Consider the following 18,001-nt stretch of genomic DNA (forward strand, 5'->3'; position numbering starts at 1 on the left):
TTTGAAATTGTGCCATGTGCGGTCAAGTCTAAGTCATTAATATACATCAAGAAAAGCAGTGGTTCGAATAATGACTGGGGAACATCGCTACTTACCTTTCTCCAGTCTTAAAACTAACTATTACCACTACACTCTGTATTCTGTCATTCAGCCAACTTTGTACCCATGCTGCCACTGTCCCTTTTATTCCATGGGCCTCAACTTTACTGACAATCCTATCATGTGGCACTTAATCAAACACCTCAATTGGAATAACATCACAGAATTATTACCGCACAGAAGCAGGCCATTCAGTCCATCACGTCAATGCTGGCTCTCCAAATGAGCAATTCACCTAGTACCATTCATCCACCTTCTCCCCATAACCTTGCATATTCTTCCATTTCAAACAATCCAATTCCCCTCCTGAATGCCTTGATTGAACCTGCTGCCACCACACTATCAGGCAGAGCATTCCAGGCCTTAACCAATCCCTGCAAGATGAAGTTTCTCCTCATGTCTCCATCGCTTCTTCTTGTTCTTGATCCTTCCATTAGTGGGAACAGTTTTTCTCTCTCCTGAGCTGTCCCGAGCCCTCACGATTTTGAGTACCTCCATCAAATCTCCTCTCAATCTTCACTTCTCCATGGTAAACAGTCCCAACTTCTCCAATATAACTGAAGTTCCTCATCTCTGGAACTACTCTCTCTAATGCCTTCATTTGTTTCCTAAAGTGTGGTGCCCAGAACTGGATGCAATACTCCAGTTGAGGCTCAACTCACTTATACAAGTTTAACATAACTTCCTTGCTCATGTTTTTTTTTTATTCGTTCATAGGATGTAGGAATCGCTGGCTAGGCCAACATTTATTGCCCAACCTTAATTGCCCTTGTTCAGAGGGCAGTTAAGAGTCAACCACATTGCTGTGGGTCTGGAGTCACATGTGGGCTAGACCAGGTAAGAACAGCAGATTTCCTTCCCTAAAAGACATTAGTGAATCGGGTGGGTTTTTACAACAATCGGCAATGGTTTCATGGTCATCATTAGACAAACAGGTTTTTATTGAATTCAAATTCCACCATGTGCCATGGTGGGATTCAAACACAGGTCCCAGAGCATTACCCTGGGTCTCTGGATTATTAGTCTAGCGACAATACCACTACGCCATCACCTCCCCTTATGTACTCTATGCCCCTATTAATAAAGTGTACAATACTGTATACTTTATTAACAGTTCTCTCAACCTGTCCTGCTACCTTCAATGGCTTACGCATATATACACCCAGGTCCCTCTGCTATGGAGCCGCCTTTAGAATTGGACCCTTTACGTTGCCCCTCCTTGTTCCTCCCATCAAAATGAATCACTTCGCACTTCTGTGCATCAAACTTCATCTGCCACTCCTCTGCTCATTCCAAATTGTTTATGTCCTTTTGAAGTTTTACACTATCCACCTCATAGTTAACAATAACTCCAGCTTTTGTATCATCTGCAAATTTTGAAATTGTGCCCTGTACACCAAAATTTAGGTCATTAATATATATCAGGAACAGCAAAGGTCCCAACACCAACCCCTGGGAGCTCCACTACTTTCCAGTCTGAAAAACATCTATTAACTATTACTCTTGTTTCCCGTCACTCAGCCAATTTCATATTCATATTACTACTGTTCCTTTTACTCCATGGGCTATAATTTTGCTCACAAGTCTGTTGTGCTGCACTGTAGCAAAAGCTATCTGGAAGTCCATGTACACCAAAACAGCAGCATTACCCTCATTATCCCACTCCGTTACTTCTTCCAAAACTCCAGCAAGTTAGATGAACATAATTTTGCCCTTGACGAATCTGTGTTGGCTTTCCTTAATTAACCTGCATTTGCCCAAGTGACCATCAACTTTGCCCTGAATTATTGTTAAACTTGAGGAAAAAAATAAAGCCAAAGCCTCTTTCATACAATTGGGAGTCAAAACATTTTTGACAAATGAACCAATCCACAAAACAAATGTCACAGGCCAAAACAACTGTGGGCTTTAAATTATTTATAGTGAATATGTTTAAAAAGTAACATATGCATTAAATGAAGATGCCAGATTTAGTGATTGGCAGGTTATAGATCAAGGTCAACTGACAATCTAGTTAGTTTAACAATCCTGTGCTCGGAATTTTCACTTTGGATAATAAACCTATTACGCTAGAGTATGGGTTACGTGCCGCTACTAATTAATGTGCTATGTCAATGGACTTGCTATTTAGAATTTGATTGTTATTCTTGACAGTGATTTTATATTGGCCATAACAGAGTTTTTGGCTTGTAATTCAGTCATGTAGTGTTCAATATAAAAACAGAATTACCTGGAAAAACTCAGCAGGTCTGGCAGCATCGATGGAGAAGAAATCAGTTAACGTTTCGAGTCTTCATGACCCTTCGGCAGAACTGAGTATAGTTAGGAGAAAGGTGAAATATAAGCTGGTCTAAGGTGGGGGGGGCGGGGGGAGAGAGAAGTTGAGGGTGTGGTGATTGTGGAGATAAGCAAGCAGTGATAGGAGCAGATAATCAAAAGATGTCACAGACAAAAGGATCAAAGGTTGGTTGAAGGTGATGATATTGTCTAAGAAAAGTGCTAATTAAGAATGGAAGACAGGATACTCAAGGTACAGCTCTAGTGGGGGTGGGGTGGAAAGACTAACAAAGTTTTAGTTTTAGATTTTAGTGTTCAATATGGTTTGCTTAAAGGGTTCTAAGCCTCCCGAATTCTCTAAATAAAATGAACTGCACTTCAACTGTGGAAAATAGACTGCAATAAAAGATTCATTTTAACTTAGTAATACATTTTTTTCCACAGGACACAATGGTTTATTAACTTAATCAAAACCATACAGCCAAATGGATCAAGTGTGAAGATAACCACAGGACCTATTGATTCTGTTTGTTCATGGTATAGCACTTCAACTGGTAGTAATAAATTCTACTTTGAGACAGAGTCACAAACCTCATTCCATATCCTCATGGAAGTATTCAAAGCAAGAGGCATCTCATATGAGAGGAAAGGAGAGATGCAGCTCACACCTACTGGGTATGCATCTTAATTATCCTCAGTGAAAAATAAAATCTTGCGATTTATTTCTAAGAAAAACTACAACTGCAATGATATGGAGAAACAAGCAGAGTGAACAGATCACATGAACAAGCAAAAGGTCAAATTGCGTGTAATGGAAATACAAGCATATATTTTATTGGAAGACTACTTGTACTTTACCTCTAAATTGAAATAAAACAAAGTTCATATTCAGGGTTTTTCAAAACTCTGTGCTTACCCACTGAAAACCCTTCACTTACAGAATTAAAACCAGCCCAATATATCTAACTTAACAAAAGGTCAGACATGAAGACCCAATAAAATAATCCATAATCAGTCAATGCATTAACAGTTGAAAGCCACTGTCTTATGCCAGGATATATCAATAACAGTGCAGTTTATTTTAATGTATGAGACAGAAGTTAAGACAATGGGTGCATTAACTTTAAACTTTAAGTCTAATTGGAAACCAGCGAGAGTTAATAGCCAATAAAATATTCACTTCTGTTAACTGGAAAGGTGATCTTTTGGTCCCTGCATTCTTACTGAACTAAGAAAAGCAGAAGGAAATTTGTGTGATTACAGATAAAGTATTTCAACCTACCAACTTGACAGGGTTTTTTTTTCCCAAGCTTAACGTGAAACCACAGTGGATTAAGGCTCAAGAGAGAGGGTTCTGTAAAACAAAGTTTTTCAAATCATTCAGTACATGAACTGAACACATGCAATTAAGCCAAGACAGTGTCTTTCATACAACAGAATTTTATAGATAATGGGAAAAGTTATATCTTTATAAGTTATATCTTCTGCAAGTCTAAAAATCCTATGGCATAAAAATACTTTCCCTTACCTCTTATTCATTTGCACTGATGCAAATGTTATCTTTAGCCAACTTAAACTCTGCATTATAACAAATCAGAAATCTCTGACATCCTCGCAGAAAGGTTTATTTATTAACAGAGGTGGTTAATAATAAACTAGTCTAGAGTTGTATCCCTGTTAACTCTTAACATGGGTTCAAAGTGAATCTTTGAATTTAAAAACATATTTCACATTTTTTCCCGTACTTTATGAGCATATAAATGAAGGTTAGATTTTGATGTACACAAATGGCTTCTTGCATTCCCTTGTGTTGCTACAGTGACTATACTTCAAGATTGTGAAATCCTTTGGGACATCCTGAGATCTTGAAGAGTGCGTGATAAATACAAATTGTTCCTTTCAACTCAGATATAGTTTATATTTTAGCATCAAAGTCACACTGCAACATGCACTGGGTGTTGAAAACAACAAATTTCAGGGATAAAAAGGACTGCGGTTCTTCTGGCTGATCCCAAAGGTCAATATTCTCAGCTAACACATCTTTTCAATTATCCAGTAGTATTTTTCCTACACAAACTGCCTCTACAGCCTTCCTGGCAGACCATTGTCTGCAAAAAGCCATTAGCCTGCATTTCAAATAATAGGCAGTAATCTAATAATTTTTTAAATTTATTTACGGGATGTGGGCATCACTGGCTAGGCCAGCATTTATTGCCCATTCTTAATTGCCCTCTAGAAAATGGTGGTGAACTGCCTTCTTGAACAGCTGCAGTCCAGGTGGTGTAGGTACATCCACAGTGCTGTTAGGGAGTTCCATGATTTTGACCAGTGACAGTGAAGGAACAGCGATATATTTCCAAATCAGGATGGTGAGTGGCTTGGGGGGGATCTTCCAGGTGGTGGTGTTCCCATCTAGTTGCTGCCCTTGTCCTCCTAGATGGTAGTGGTCGTGGGTTTGAAAGGTGTGACCTAAGAAGCCTTGGTGAGTTCCTGCAGTGCATCTTGCAGATGGTACACACTGCTGCCACTGTTCCTCGATGGTGGAAGGAGTGATGGTAGTGCAATCAGAAAGGCTAGGCCATTACATCCAAGCTGTGCATGCAATTTCCTGCTCTTAATCTTGAGGTTGTGTTTCTTCCAGCTTGTGCATTAATAGCATCCCACAATTTGATGGCAAAACCATACAAAACATCGAGTGGAGCAGCATATACATTTCCACTCTTTGTGAACATTTTTTCTCCATCAACCATCCACCTATTCCATTCAGCGCAAACATGATTATTGAATGGCTTGTTGAGGCACACATCCAAAGGTTTAAGTATGAACGTTAGAGCCCCTGTATAGCTGCAATTTGGGTGTTAGAACCCAGGTGCCTCTTAATCTCATCAATGATACTGGATATGAGCATGTCCCATTAAATAAGCTGCGTTCTTTGCCTAGGTTACCAAGACATCTATTCTACACATCCACAACTTCTGGCCATCCTCATCCTTGCAACTGTTGTCATGGACATGCACAGAACTTGATTTTTGACATGGTCTAAGTTTCAAAATTACCACAGGCTTTCATTTAGTTTCACTGGCCATGCAGGCAAGCACCACGAATCTTATGTCCTGTGGTTTTCACTATAACTGCTTTTTGAACCTTTCCACACCACAATTTGGTTGCTGGACATATGAAAATTCATGGGTGTTTCGTCCATGTACTCATTATGTCACATCAGCAACTTGCGTTTTTGCCACTGCCTGATGATGAATCACTGGAAGCTGGTAATTTTGGCATAAAGGTCTCTTGTAGTCTCATCGTGATCTTGGTCTTCTGTTGCAACATTAGACATTTTCATTTTATAAAGCAACTACATCAACTTGCAGTTGCTGTGAAATCTTTGCTGGACTCAGTTTGATTTGGCCCACTTAAGTGCATATATATGCACACTGCATTTCTGGTGACAAGTTAAAATGCTCAGAGCTGGTGCAGACATGGATGGGCCAAGTGGCCTCCTTCTACACTGTAACAATTCTGTAATTCTGTGATTCTGTAACCATTCTGACACTGAGGACTCATTCCAATACATGCTGCTCAAGGTCAGGCCAGCGGCTGGTCCCCAGTCTCATGCCGTACTTGGTCTTGGGTACCTTCTTCAGGGTGGATTGCTCCTTCTTCCAGTTTTTGACTAACACTGAATTCCCAAAAAATTGGAACCAGGCCACAAGAAATTAGGGCAGGTGTAAAAAAGCTTAATCAAAAAAGTAGGCTTTAAGAGATGCCTTAAAGAAGGAAAGGGAAGTAGTGGTTTAGGGAGGGAGTTCCAGGGCTTAGGGCGCTCAACAGGCCAGAATTAGAGGAATGCAGATATTAGATGGTCATAGGGCAGGAAGAGACTGGAGATAGGAAGAGACAAGGCCACAAAGGGGTTTGAAAACAAGGATGAGAATTTTTAAAAGTGAGGAATTACTTATCCAGGGGCCAATGTAGGTCAGCAAGCACAGGAGTGATGGGTGAACAAGACTTGGTGAGAGTTAGAATACAAAGTCATCCAAAACTCTAATGCCCAAGTTTACAGGACAGTAGAACACTGCAGCCCAGCCAGAAGTGCACTGAAGTATTCAATTCTAGAGGTAACAAACTCATGGATGAAGGTTTCAGTAGCAGAGGAAGTGAATCACAAACAAGAGTTGGGTGACATTACGGAGCTGGAAGTAGGCAGTCTTGTTGATGATGTGATTGTGGTCAGAAATTCATCACAGAGCCCCCTATACATTCAAGATCGAATTAACTTTCCATAATACTACTGTGCAACACACTTGGTCCACCCACAAGTACCCACAAAAACTCTTAGTTAGTTTATACACTCATTACCTTTGATTGGTTCACATGAAGTGTAACTAACATTCATCAATCCACCTTCCAAACTATCCTAGTCATTTATTAATTGGTCTTTCCCTTCCTCATTGATCATCTTGTCCTGCCCTAAGTATCATCTACAGCTTCAGGTTTGGTTCCCCTCCCAGCTACAACTGACCACAATACCTTGTAATAAGTGTTACCCCAGCACTGATTGCTGTGACAGCCCACTAGTGATTCCTTGCATTGTTGATGCAATTTACTTCAACTTTGCTTTCACTGGTTTAACAAACTTTCAATTCAGAAGCTTGCTTTCAATTCCCCATGTGCCTTCTAATTAATTTTAAGTTTAATATCAAGAATCTTACTAAAACCAAAATACTTTGCATCCATAGAATGCTCAAAACCAAAAGTTCCTCAAAAAGAACATGCCACAAACCCACGATAATTTCCCCTTAGCTTCTTAATATATCTATCCAGTGACAAAGTCATTTCTGGTTTCATTGGTCACTTATTTAAATGTCCATGTATTAAGCATGTACAAGCCGTTGTCTTCCCTTCCCTTAACTTTCTCAGTCCAGGGACTATATTTTCATTACGTCTTCATCTACTTCCCCTCCCCCAATTTTAACTATATTTAATGTGGAGAAATGGAATGCACAATTTTTCCAGTGCAGGAGGCGGCCATTCAGCCCATCGTGTCTGCACCAACTTTCCAAAAGAGCAATTCATTTAGTGCCATTCTCTGCCTTCTCCCTGTAACGCTGCAGGGTGTGGACGGGGTGCTGGCCTTCTCCCTGTAACGCTGCAGGGTGTGGACGGGGTGCTGGCCTTCTCCCTGTAACGCTGCAGGGTGTGGACGGGGTGCTGGCCTTCTCCCTGTAACGCTGCAGGGTGTGGACGGGGTGCTGGCCTTCTCCCTGTAACGCTGCAGGGTGTGGACGGGGTGCTGGGATAACGGTCTGATTCCATTTTGAATGCTTCAATTGAACCCGCCTCCACCATACTCTCAGGCAATGCATTCTAGACCATAACCATTCACTGCGCGAAAAGTTTTTCCTCATATCGCTTTTGCTTCTTTTGCCAACTACTTTGAATCTGCACCTTCTTTTTCTCAATCCTCACACAAGTGGGAACAGTTTCACCGCATCTACACTGTCTAGGCCCCTCACGATTTTGAATACCTTTATCAAATCTCTTCATAGCCTCCGTTGCCCCGAGGAAAACAGTCCCAACTTCTCCAGTCTATCTCCATAACTGAAGTTCCTCATCCCTGGAACCATTCTCATGAATCTTTTCTGCACTCTGTTCAATGCCTTTGCATCCTTCCTAAAGTGCTGTGCTAAGAACTGGACGCAATACTCCAGCTGAGGCCGAACTAGTGTCTTATACAAGTTCAACATAACCTTCCTTGCTCTTGTACTGTATGCCTCTATTAATAGAACCTAGGATACAGTATGTTTTATTAACTGCTCTCTCAAATTGTCCTGCCACCTCCCTTTAAAATTGTACCATTTATTTTATATTGTCTGTCCATGTTCTTCCTACCAAAATGCATCACTTCATATTTCTCCACATTGAACTTCATCTGCCACCTGTCTGCCCATTCCACCAACCTACGTCCTTTTGAAGTTCTACACTATCCTCCTCAGTTCACAAAGCTTCCAAGTTTTGCATCATCTGCAAATTTTGAAGTTGTGCCCCGTACACCAAGGTCTAGGTCATTAATATACATCAAGAAAATTAAGGGTCCCAACAATGTCCTCTAGGGAACTCCACTGCAAACCTTCCTCTGGCCTGAATTAACCACTACTGTTTCCTGTCACTCAGCCAATTTTGTGCCCATGTTGCTACTAGCTCTTTTATTCCATGAGCTATAACTTCTCAAGTCTGTTGTATGACACTGTATCAAATATCTTTTGGAAGTCCACGTACACCACCAAATTAACAGCATTTCTCTCAATAACCCTCATTGTTACCACTTCAAAAAGCCCAGCAAGTTAATTAAACTCAATTTTCCCTTAAGAAATAATAGTTGGCTTTCCTTAATTACTCCACATTTGTCCACGTGACTATTAACGTTGTCCAGGATTTGTTTGTAGAAGCTTTCTACTACCGAAGTTAAACTGACTGGCCTGTAGTTGCTGGGCCTTATATCTTTACACTCTTTTTTGAACATTCGCAATTCTTCAGTCCTCAGGCATCATCCCTGAGTCTAAGGAAGACTGAAAAATTATGGCCAATGCCTCTGCCATTTCAACTCTCATAGACTCAAACATTTACAGCACAGGAGGCCATTAAGCCCATCATGTTCACGCCGGTCAACAAAGATCTGACTACTCTAATCCCTTTTTCCAGCACTTGGCCCATAGCCCTGGAGGCTATGGCAATGCAAGTGAATATCTAAATACTTATTAAATGTTACGAGTTTCTGATTCAACCACCATTTCAGGCAGTGAGTTCTAGACTCCCACCACCCTCTGGGTGAAAAAATTTCAATTCCCTCAGTATCCTTGCATGCACCTCTTCTGGCCTTATCAACTTTTAAGTACAGACAACCTACCCAATACCACCTCCTTTTCAATTTTAAACCTTTCCAGTATCTGAATTACCTCCTCTATCACCATGGCTTGGGTAACATTTTCTTCCTGGTAAATACATGCAAAGTATTCATTTAATAACTCAAATTATGTCTTCTACCTTTTTTTTTTAATTCATTCACGGGATGTGGGCTTTGCTGACTGGGCCAGCATTTCTGTGTCTATCACTCGTTGCCCTTGAGGTGGTGGTGATGAGCTGCCTTCTTGAACCGCTGCAGTCCATTTGGTGTAGATACACCCACAGTGCTGTTGGAAAGGGAGTTCCAGGATTTTGACCCAGTGACAGTGAAGGAATAGCGATATATTTCCAAGTCAGGATGGTGAGTTACTTGGAGGGGAACCTCCAGGTGGTGGTGTTCCCATCTATCTGCTGCCCTTCTCCTTCTAGGTGGTAGTGGTCGTGGGTTTGAAAGGTGCTAAGGAGCCTTTGTGAGTTCCTGCAGTGCATCTTGTACATGGTACACACTGCTGCTACTGTGCGTCGGTGCGGAGGGAGTGAATGTTTGTGGTTGTGGTGCCAATCAAGCAGGCTGCTTTGTCCTGGATGGTGTCCAGCTTCTTGAGTATTGTGGGAGCTGCACTCATCCAGGGAAGTGGTGAGTATTCCACCACACTCCTGACTTGTGCCTTGTAGATGGTGGACAGGCTATGGGTAGTCCAGAGGGGAGTTACTCATCGCACGATTCCTAGCCTCTGACCTGTTCTTGTAGCCACAGTATTTATATGGCTAGTCCAGTTCAGTTTCTGGTCAATGGTAACCCCCAGGATGTTGATAGTGGGGGATTCAGTGATGGTGATGCCACTGAACATCAAGGGGCAATGGTTGGATTCTCTCTTGTTGGAGATGGTCATTGCCTGACACTTGTGTGGCGTGAATGTTACTTGCTGCTTGTCAACCCAAGCCTGGATGTTGTCCAGGTCTTGCTGCATTTGGACATGGACTACTTCCATGTGTAAATCCCCTTTATGGTCCCTAATGGGTCCTCCTACTCATTTTACGATTTATATGCCTATTGATGATTTTGTGATTCCCTCTTATGTTGGCTGCCAGTCTCTTTTCATACTTCTTTGCTTCTCTTATTTGCTTTATCTCCCCTTTGGACCTTCTATATTCAACCTGGTTCTCTAATGTATTCCCTACCTGACATCTGTCATAAGCATACTGCTTCTTCATCATAATTTCCGTGTTTTATCATCCAGGAAGCTCTGGATTGGTTTGCCCAATCTTTCCATTTCGAAGAAATACAGGTATACTTGGACTGTGCTAAAACTCTCTCTTTGAAGATAGATCATTGTTGAGCTACCATTTTTCCTGCCAATCTTTGACTCCAATTTATTCCGTCCAGATCCATTCTTATTGCATTGACATTGCTTGAACTAAATAGCAACTTTTATTACAAACTGAAGGTGCATGGAAATATATATTTGCAATGTCTAGTTAGTATAATCAGTTAAAGTATAATAAGGGTTAAGTTGCAACAGTAGAAAACAGAACTTCCATTTATATAACTTGTATTTCAGGATATCCCAAAGTGTAAAAAAGTACTTTTGAATTGTTATCACTGTTCAAGCATTGGGTGTATATTTTAGCAATTTCTGGAAGACTGACATTCACTTAGTAAAACTGTACAGTATATTTTTTGCAATTAACGGTTGTCAACATATTTTCAGACAATATCTAGAAGCAACTTAAAGGACAGCTGGACAGGCAAAGACGATACCAGGTTTTACAGTGCCGAGCTAGAGAGACAGCCTAAGGAAATTAAATTAATTCTCAGTGGAGGAGAGAGTAAACAACCTTTTTTTTAAAATATGTAAAATGCCAAGGTTAAGTAACATGGATGCTCACGCATGTACAAATAAAGAACACTGACAGGCATAAGTTAATTATAAGCCAGCAAACTAACACAGTAACGAGTAAATAGCAACTCACTAGAACATATTAAAACAATAAATTTTCAATTTTGAGAAAACCTGAAAAATGGTCATGCTTTGTTCTATCTTTCGTTGTATTTCAAAACTATCAGACAGGCTTGAATGGTCTTTTTTTCCTTCACCTACCCTGATTTTCTTTCAATTGTATTTTGTGCCCTTGCTCTTACTGCAAGGTCAGCCCCTTTATAATACTCTGTACATTTTCTGCACTAAAATGGATGTGTTCAATACTCTACCATTCTAAGTACAAGATAGTTTGACTTTGAGGTTATGATTGCCACAAAATCTAATGATAGTGAATGGTTATTAGGTTTATGTACTTCAATAAACTGAAGGAAGCCCAATGTTTATTTCATAGATATTCGAATTCATATAATCATAGTTCGTTTCTACGAATGTGACTGTTAAAATGCCCTCATTACTAAACAACCATTCTGCAGAGGGGGAGGGAGAGAGAGAGAGACACAGAGACAGAAAAAAGGAAGAAACTGGATAAAGTTAAAGGATATTATTCCACTGCTATAATTTAGTTATAAAAGAGCTAAATATTGCTAACATCTCCTGTAATATAGCTCTTGGTGAGTCAGAGGTTACCTAAGGATTGGGGGTAGCACAGAATGGTTGCTCGGTTCCACTGAAAAGCTTTGGAATGATGTGTGCAAAAGATCTCCTCAGAGAGGAGGCAACTTTTTTTTTAAATTAAATCAATTCCTGAAAAAAAGAAGTCTTTCTTGCACACTTCAGACAGATTTTTAAAATCAAGTAACAAATACATTTCTACACAAAAATGGAGCAACAGGTTTTTACTGCTGAACTTGGTTTATCTTCCCAGCATAAGGAAACTGGTAAACCAAGAAATTGCATCTTTCCTTCAAATACCTCTGCCACAGCAATTAGTGTTGCCAAGACATTCTTCTCAAAAATACATCTAAAGTTAGGAATTTTCTTCGTCTAAAGATATCCAATAAACTAGAAAAGATGCTGAAGAATGAATGCGCCAGAGGAAGACATAGCAAGTGGCCTCACCTGGAAAAACAATGTGGCAGGACAGTTAGTGAGCATCAACAAAATGGTCATGTTATCACCTGTGGAGCCATCCAGCACTATGCCTTCAGAAAAGTGAAGAAAGTATTTCGGATTCGAGGACAGTCCATGTGCACATGATTCATGAAAAGGCAAAACCGAGTTCTCCGTCAGGAAACAAAGATTTCACAGCATCTGCCACATGAACTCGATAATATAATCAATTCCACCATTTTGTCATTCGACATCCAGAGAACAATGTGTACTGATTCATCTGTGTTGGAAATACGAATGGAATACCGATGAACTTCAACATGCCAGCAAACAAAACCGTTACCAAGATTGGTGAAAAAAAAGTTGTCCTTTTGACTGGATATGAGAAGACATGGTCACAGTGATTCCATCTTGTATGGTGGTGGGTGGTACAAATTAAAATCAATAGTGATATTTAAGCGCAAAACTCTCCCTAAAGAGAAATCTCAAAGGCGTTGTCGTCCATGCTCATGAGAAATGCTGGATGAATGAAGGCTGTGGCAAGAAATAGAACAAAGGAGAGTGGAATTCAACATCAGGAGGTCGACAGAACGAAAAAGGTTCGTTCATCTGGCACATGTTCAAATCCCACCTCGTTGACAATGTAATCTGTGATGAGATCAGCCACCACCAATGTGGCAGCTAATCCCATCAGTCTTAGAGCATTGTTCAGCCCTTGGATGTACGCATAAATAAACCTCTCAAGGACAGTATCCAAAAGATGTCAATCAATTGGATGGTAGATGATGAAAAACATTAATGGCAGAGATATGCGAGCACCCTCACTAGCAACATTGTGTCAATGGGTCACACGTGGAATGTACTTGATCCCAACATAGTCAAAATAACCACTTCTAAAACCTGGAATATCAAATGCACTCAACGGTACTAAGGACAATTATTTATTGAATGCTGATGTCCAAGTCACTGATACTAGCGATGATGAAGGCAAGGATGATGTTGTACAACCAGGGTACTGGGGTGAATTGTTTGGCAATTCAGATGGTGATCAGTGATTTTGAAGGATTTCAACATGAATTGTTGTAGTTAATTTGTTATAGTATATATTTATATTGTATTGGATGAAATGCTTGTAATGTCATGGCATAAATCAAGGTCAATAATTAATATGGATGTATACAATTTGAAATATTAAATAAATACATGTTAGAAAATTAATATAAATTCTTTAGCATTGTTTTATTTTTACTTTATTCTATTGTGACGGTCTATTTTTGGATTTCACTTGGACCCAAATCAAGCACGCATTACCCACGTCAAAGTCGAGCCCATGACCTTTGGTCTAATAAAAAACTGATCTCAAAAATTTGAGTTTTACACAAGTATATGTATTTCCTCTGGTGATAGAACAACCTTAAAATAAGAGCTAAGGCATTCAGCACTGAAATCAGGAGGCATTTCTCCCTCCCCACACACAAAGGGTTGGAGGAATTTGGAACTCTCCTACCCCTTGAACTAAAAAAAACACTAGATTTAATGGGTATGGTTTAAAGGCGGATGAAAGTGTAATTTGCAGGTCTGATTGAATGGTAGAACAGACGAGGCTGGTGGAAGTGAAACAACGATTTAGAAAGGAAATTGGATGGGTACTTGAAGGAAATAACCTTGCAGGGCTATGGGGACCTAGCAGGGGAGTGGGACTGACTGGATTGCTCTGTGGGGAGCCAGCACAAACTTGATGGGCCGAATGGTCTCCTTCTGTGCCGTATATGACTGAATAGCCTATTTATGCTTCTATGTGCAATCAATACAAAGGCTTTCGTGTATTATAAATCTATTTCTAGTATTAAATCTTGAACTTAGTGGAGATAGCAACCAAAGAGATAGTGAAATATTTGAGTGAACTATTGGCTCACCTTGCCCCTTTTTCAAAAAACTATTCTGGACAATATTCACTCCTCAACAACATGCCACTAAAAACAGATTAATTCATTTTGTTGCTTGAGAGACTTTGTTGACCCAAAAGTGGCCGTTGTGCCTGTTTACAAAAATAGTAACTGCACTTCATTGGCTATAGGGTGCTTTGGAATGTCCTGAAGATGGGAAAGATTTTTTTGGAAATGCAAGACCTCTCTTTAGAGAGATATAAATCTACTTAGAAAAAAATATATAAATGTTTCCACTTTTGAATGAGCAAAGATTTTCCTCTAACTCCGTAGTGGGAAGACTGAAGCCACTGCCTCTGTTCCCTGCCACAAACTCCATTCCCCGAGCACAGTTTCCATTCCTTAATGTGGAAGACTGGCAGCATGGTGTTCTGTTTATCCTGATGAACTTCCGACCACATAACTGCACCATCACGAAGACCACCTCCATAACATTGCTTAGACTCCACCCACCTCAGCTGCTAGACCCTCATCTATGCCTTAGTTATTCTAGATTTGATTATTCAAACACCCTCCTATCCAGCCTCCTCCATTCTACCCTCCATAGGCTTGAGCTCATTCAAAAAAATCTGCTGCCAAACTGTGCCCTAACTCATACTATGCCCTGTTCACACATTGCCTCTGTGCTCAAGGAAGTACACTAGCTTCCAGTCATATCCCTCAATGGTTTTGCCTCTCCTTATCTCTGTAATCTCTTCCAGCCCCAAAACATTGAGCTATCTGCACTCCTCTAATTTTGGCTTCATGAGCATGTCTGATTTTAATTGCTTCACCATTGGCACCTTTCCCAGCAACTTTTCCTTGGTGACAGAACTTTCAGCCACCTCTAGGTCCTACCCGCCATGTCTTTAAAAGCCTCCTTTTGTAAACTATTTTTCTGACCATCATTTTTTTAAAACTAATTTGTCATCCTTTTTTCCTATGTGAAATGTATTGGGACATGTGATGTTAAACAGTGCTTTAGGGAAGTAAGTAGGGCAGACTCATCTAAATCTCTGATTTAGACTGACACTGCCTCATATCTATGGGGAAGAGCACTTCCTCTGAAACAAAATTTTGAATACAGACTTAGAAAAAATTAAAATCACAATGAATGTACAGGGATGGTCATCATATAGATGCTATGCCCTGCAGTAGCTAATTGCATACAATTCTCGAACCAAATACAATTACAAGACCAGTCACAGGATTTGTAGTTGGTTTCGGTTGCACAATTGCATAGAGCATCATTATCCTTGGGAGGACATGTACAAGTGTTGCAGCATTCTCACTTCCTCTCCTTTCAGGCTGATGATAATCAAGTAGGTGGTACTTGGAAATGTTAAGCCAAAATATCATCTTTTCAATTTTAAAAGTGAACCCTCTTCCTACATGGACTTATAGAAACATAGAAAATAGGAGTAGGCCATTCGGCCCTTCGAGCCTGCTCCACCATTCATTATGATCATGGCTGATCACCCAACTCAATAGCCTGCTCCCGCTTTCTCCCCGTATCCTTTGATCCTTTTCGCCCCAAGAGCTATATCTAACTCCTTCTTGAAAACATACAATGTTTTAGCCTCAATTCCTTTCTGTGGTAGCGAATTCCACAGGCTCACTGCTCTCTGGGTGAAGAAATTTCTCATCTCCTCATTATCAATTATGAGCAAGAATAGGAAAAGACTATTTGGCCAATTCAGGTTACTCCATCTAGAATCTACTTCAATGTTGAACATATATTTCATTCTACCTTCCCTTTGTTTCATTAACAAGTCTGTATCCTTTTATACTCCTACTAGTCAAAAACTTGCCCAGACTCACTTTTAAAAAGGCCAGGAGATTCCATGTATATCAGCCTCTTGCACGTCCTTGAAATGACATCACTGGATTGCTTGATACATTCATCTATTTTAGTCAAGGCCTCAAATCAATTTACACTAGAAGGCAGTGGTGGTGGGATCAATGAATATCTTTAAGGCAGAGGCAGATTGATTCCCTTGCCTAACAAGAATCTAAGGTTATCAGGGGTAGATGGGAATGTGGCATTAGAAATACAAACAGATCAGCCATGATCTGTTGAATGGCAGAGCAGGCTTGAGGGGCCGAAAGGCCAACTTCTGCTTCTATTTCGTATGTTTGTATAAGTCAATCCAAGGGGCCTTAGTGATAAGTAGGTTCATGCAATATGCAATGAAAATTTGGACATAATGAAAACTGTTAAATTTGTATTTTTATTATTGCATAAAAACACATAACATGCTGCAATATGTGAAGCAACAACTTTTCAAAATCAGAAATTATCTAAAACTAGGAAGTTAACTCAATATCTGACTACAAAAAAAAAATCAATGCAAATAATTTATAATTTCATTAAATCTAAAATTATTACTACTAACCAAAAGAAATCCCCTAAGTGTTTTCCAGATTTTTTTAAAAATCAGTACGGTTAAAATTGGCAAGCAGAATACTGTGGATGCTGGGAATCTGAAATAAGAACAGAAATGCTGGAAATACTCGGCAGGTCATGCAGCATCTGATGAAAGGTCATCAACCTGAAACATTAACTCTGTTTCTCTCTCCACAGTTGCTGCCTGGGCTGCTATTTCCAACATTTTCTGGGATTGAAATTGAGTTCCTTAAAAATTCAGGTAAATTCAAAGAAAATCAGTAAATAAAACTATTCTGATTTTGACTACTGCTAAAACTCACCATAAGTAGTAAGGAACTAAAATCTAGAGCCATGCTGAACAACCCACAATTAATTACACATCCAAAGAACACCGCTTTTTTATGGATCACCATCAAGCTATCAATTATTACATTTAATTTTAAAAAAACTAACAATCCTATGCTTACCATTGTAACTCCAGCCATCTACCTAACATTATTATGAGGGGGTAATAAAAATTACTGGAAAGTATGCACAAATCTGCAATCATATTTTAAGTAAGTAATGCCTCGATGGACAAATTAATTCAGCCTTTGATTAATTACTTCAGTCTTTTTAGTCTGCAGGGGTTAACTGTGCTAACTGACAATATGCTGCTGCCCTTGCTCCATACCCAACTAGAAATGAAAGACTGATTTTTGCTGCAGTACGAAGAATGAAGTCCTCACAGTAGTGCTTAGAAGTGATCAACTCATGTTCAATAAAAATCCAAATTGCAGTCTCTCGTTTCCTGCTCCAAAGATTTGTGTGCATATTATTAAACCCAGAAAGGCACGTACAGGAGTGTGTGCTAATGTCACGTAAAATGCATGTGATACTAATAGCTGATTTCAGAATTTCTCCTCCTAGTATTCAGTACAATATTTTTTATTAAAATAACTCACCACCCAAAAGAATCCAGGAATTTAGCAGTTGCCATTAGTGAAAAGCAATGTTAATGATGCTTAAGTAAATAAACTGACTCAAACAGGCTAGGTCATAGATTGCAACTTACAGAAAGAATTTGCGCTTAAATCACCATTCAATGTGTCCACAAGGCTATTTATGGCCAAAGACTTACTCTTTAAAGCAATTACTGTTGCTATACAGGCAGACGTGGCAACCAATTTGCACAAAGCAAGAAAAATAGCTGGCTTTTATATAGCTCCTTTCAGTATCTCAGATGTTCCCAAGTATCTTACAGCCGAAAAATAACTTTTGAATTGAAGTTACTGTTGTAATGTCGGGTAACACACAACAGTGAAGTAAATGATGAATTAGACAGTTTTAGTCCTGTTGGTTTGAGGTATAAATATTGCCCCGGCAGGACCTCGGTCCAGTATTCTATCTAAAAATGGAACTGCCAACACCATAGC

At 39.8% G+C, this 18,001-nt stretch overlaps 1 protein-coding gene across 13 annotated transcripts in view; it reads right to left on the reverse strand.

The window, feature by feature from the left end:
- The window catches only part of sgms1b (sphingomyelin synthase 1b), a 119,710-nt gene that overhangs the window by 67,818 nt on the left and 33,891 nt on the right, over positions 1-18,001 (reverse strand). For 8 of the 13 annotated variants that reach the window (XR_013579849.1, XM_078565929.1, XM_078565935.1 and 5 more), the window contains one exon: positions 3,659-3,730. The exons of 4 other annotated variants lie outside the window; for them this stretch is intronic. The gene's annotated coding sequence lies outside the window, so the exon portion shown is untranslated. Of the gene's footprint in view, positions 1-3,658; positions 3,731-12,340; positions 12,518-18,001 lie in introns of those variants that run through there. One more of the 13 variants, XM_078565937.1, reaches the window with a different exon arrangement.

Source organism: Cetorhinus maximus, chromosome 20 (assembly GCF_964194155.1).
Source record: "Cetorhinus maximus chromosome 20, sCetMax3.hap1.1, whole genome shotgun sequence".
Classification (NCBI taxonomy): Eukaryota; Metazoa; Chordata; class Chondrichthyes; order Lamniformes; family Cetorhinidae; genus Cetorhinus; species Cetorhinus maximus.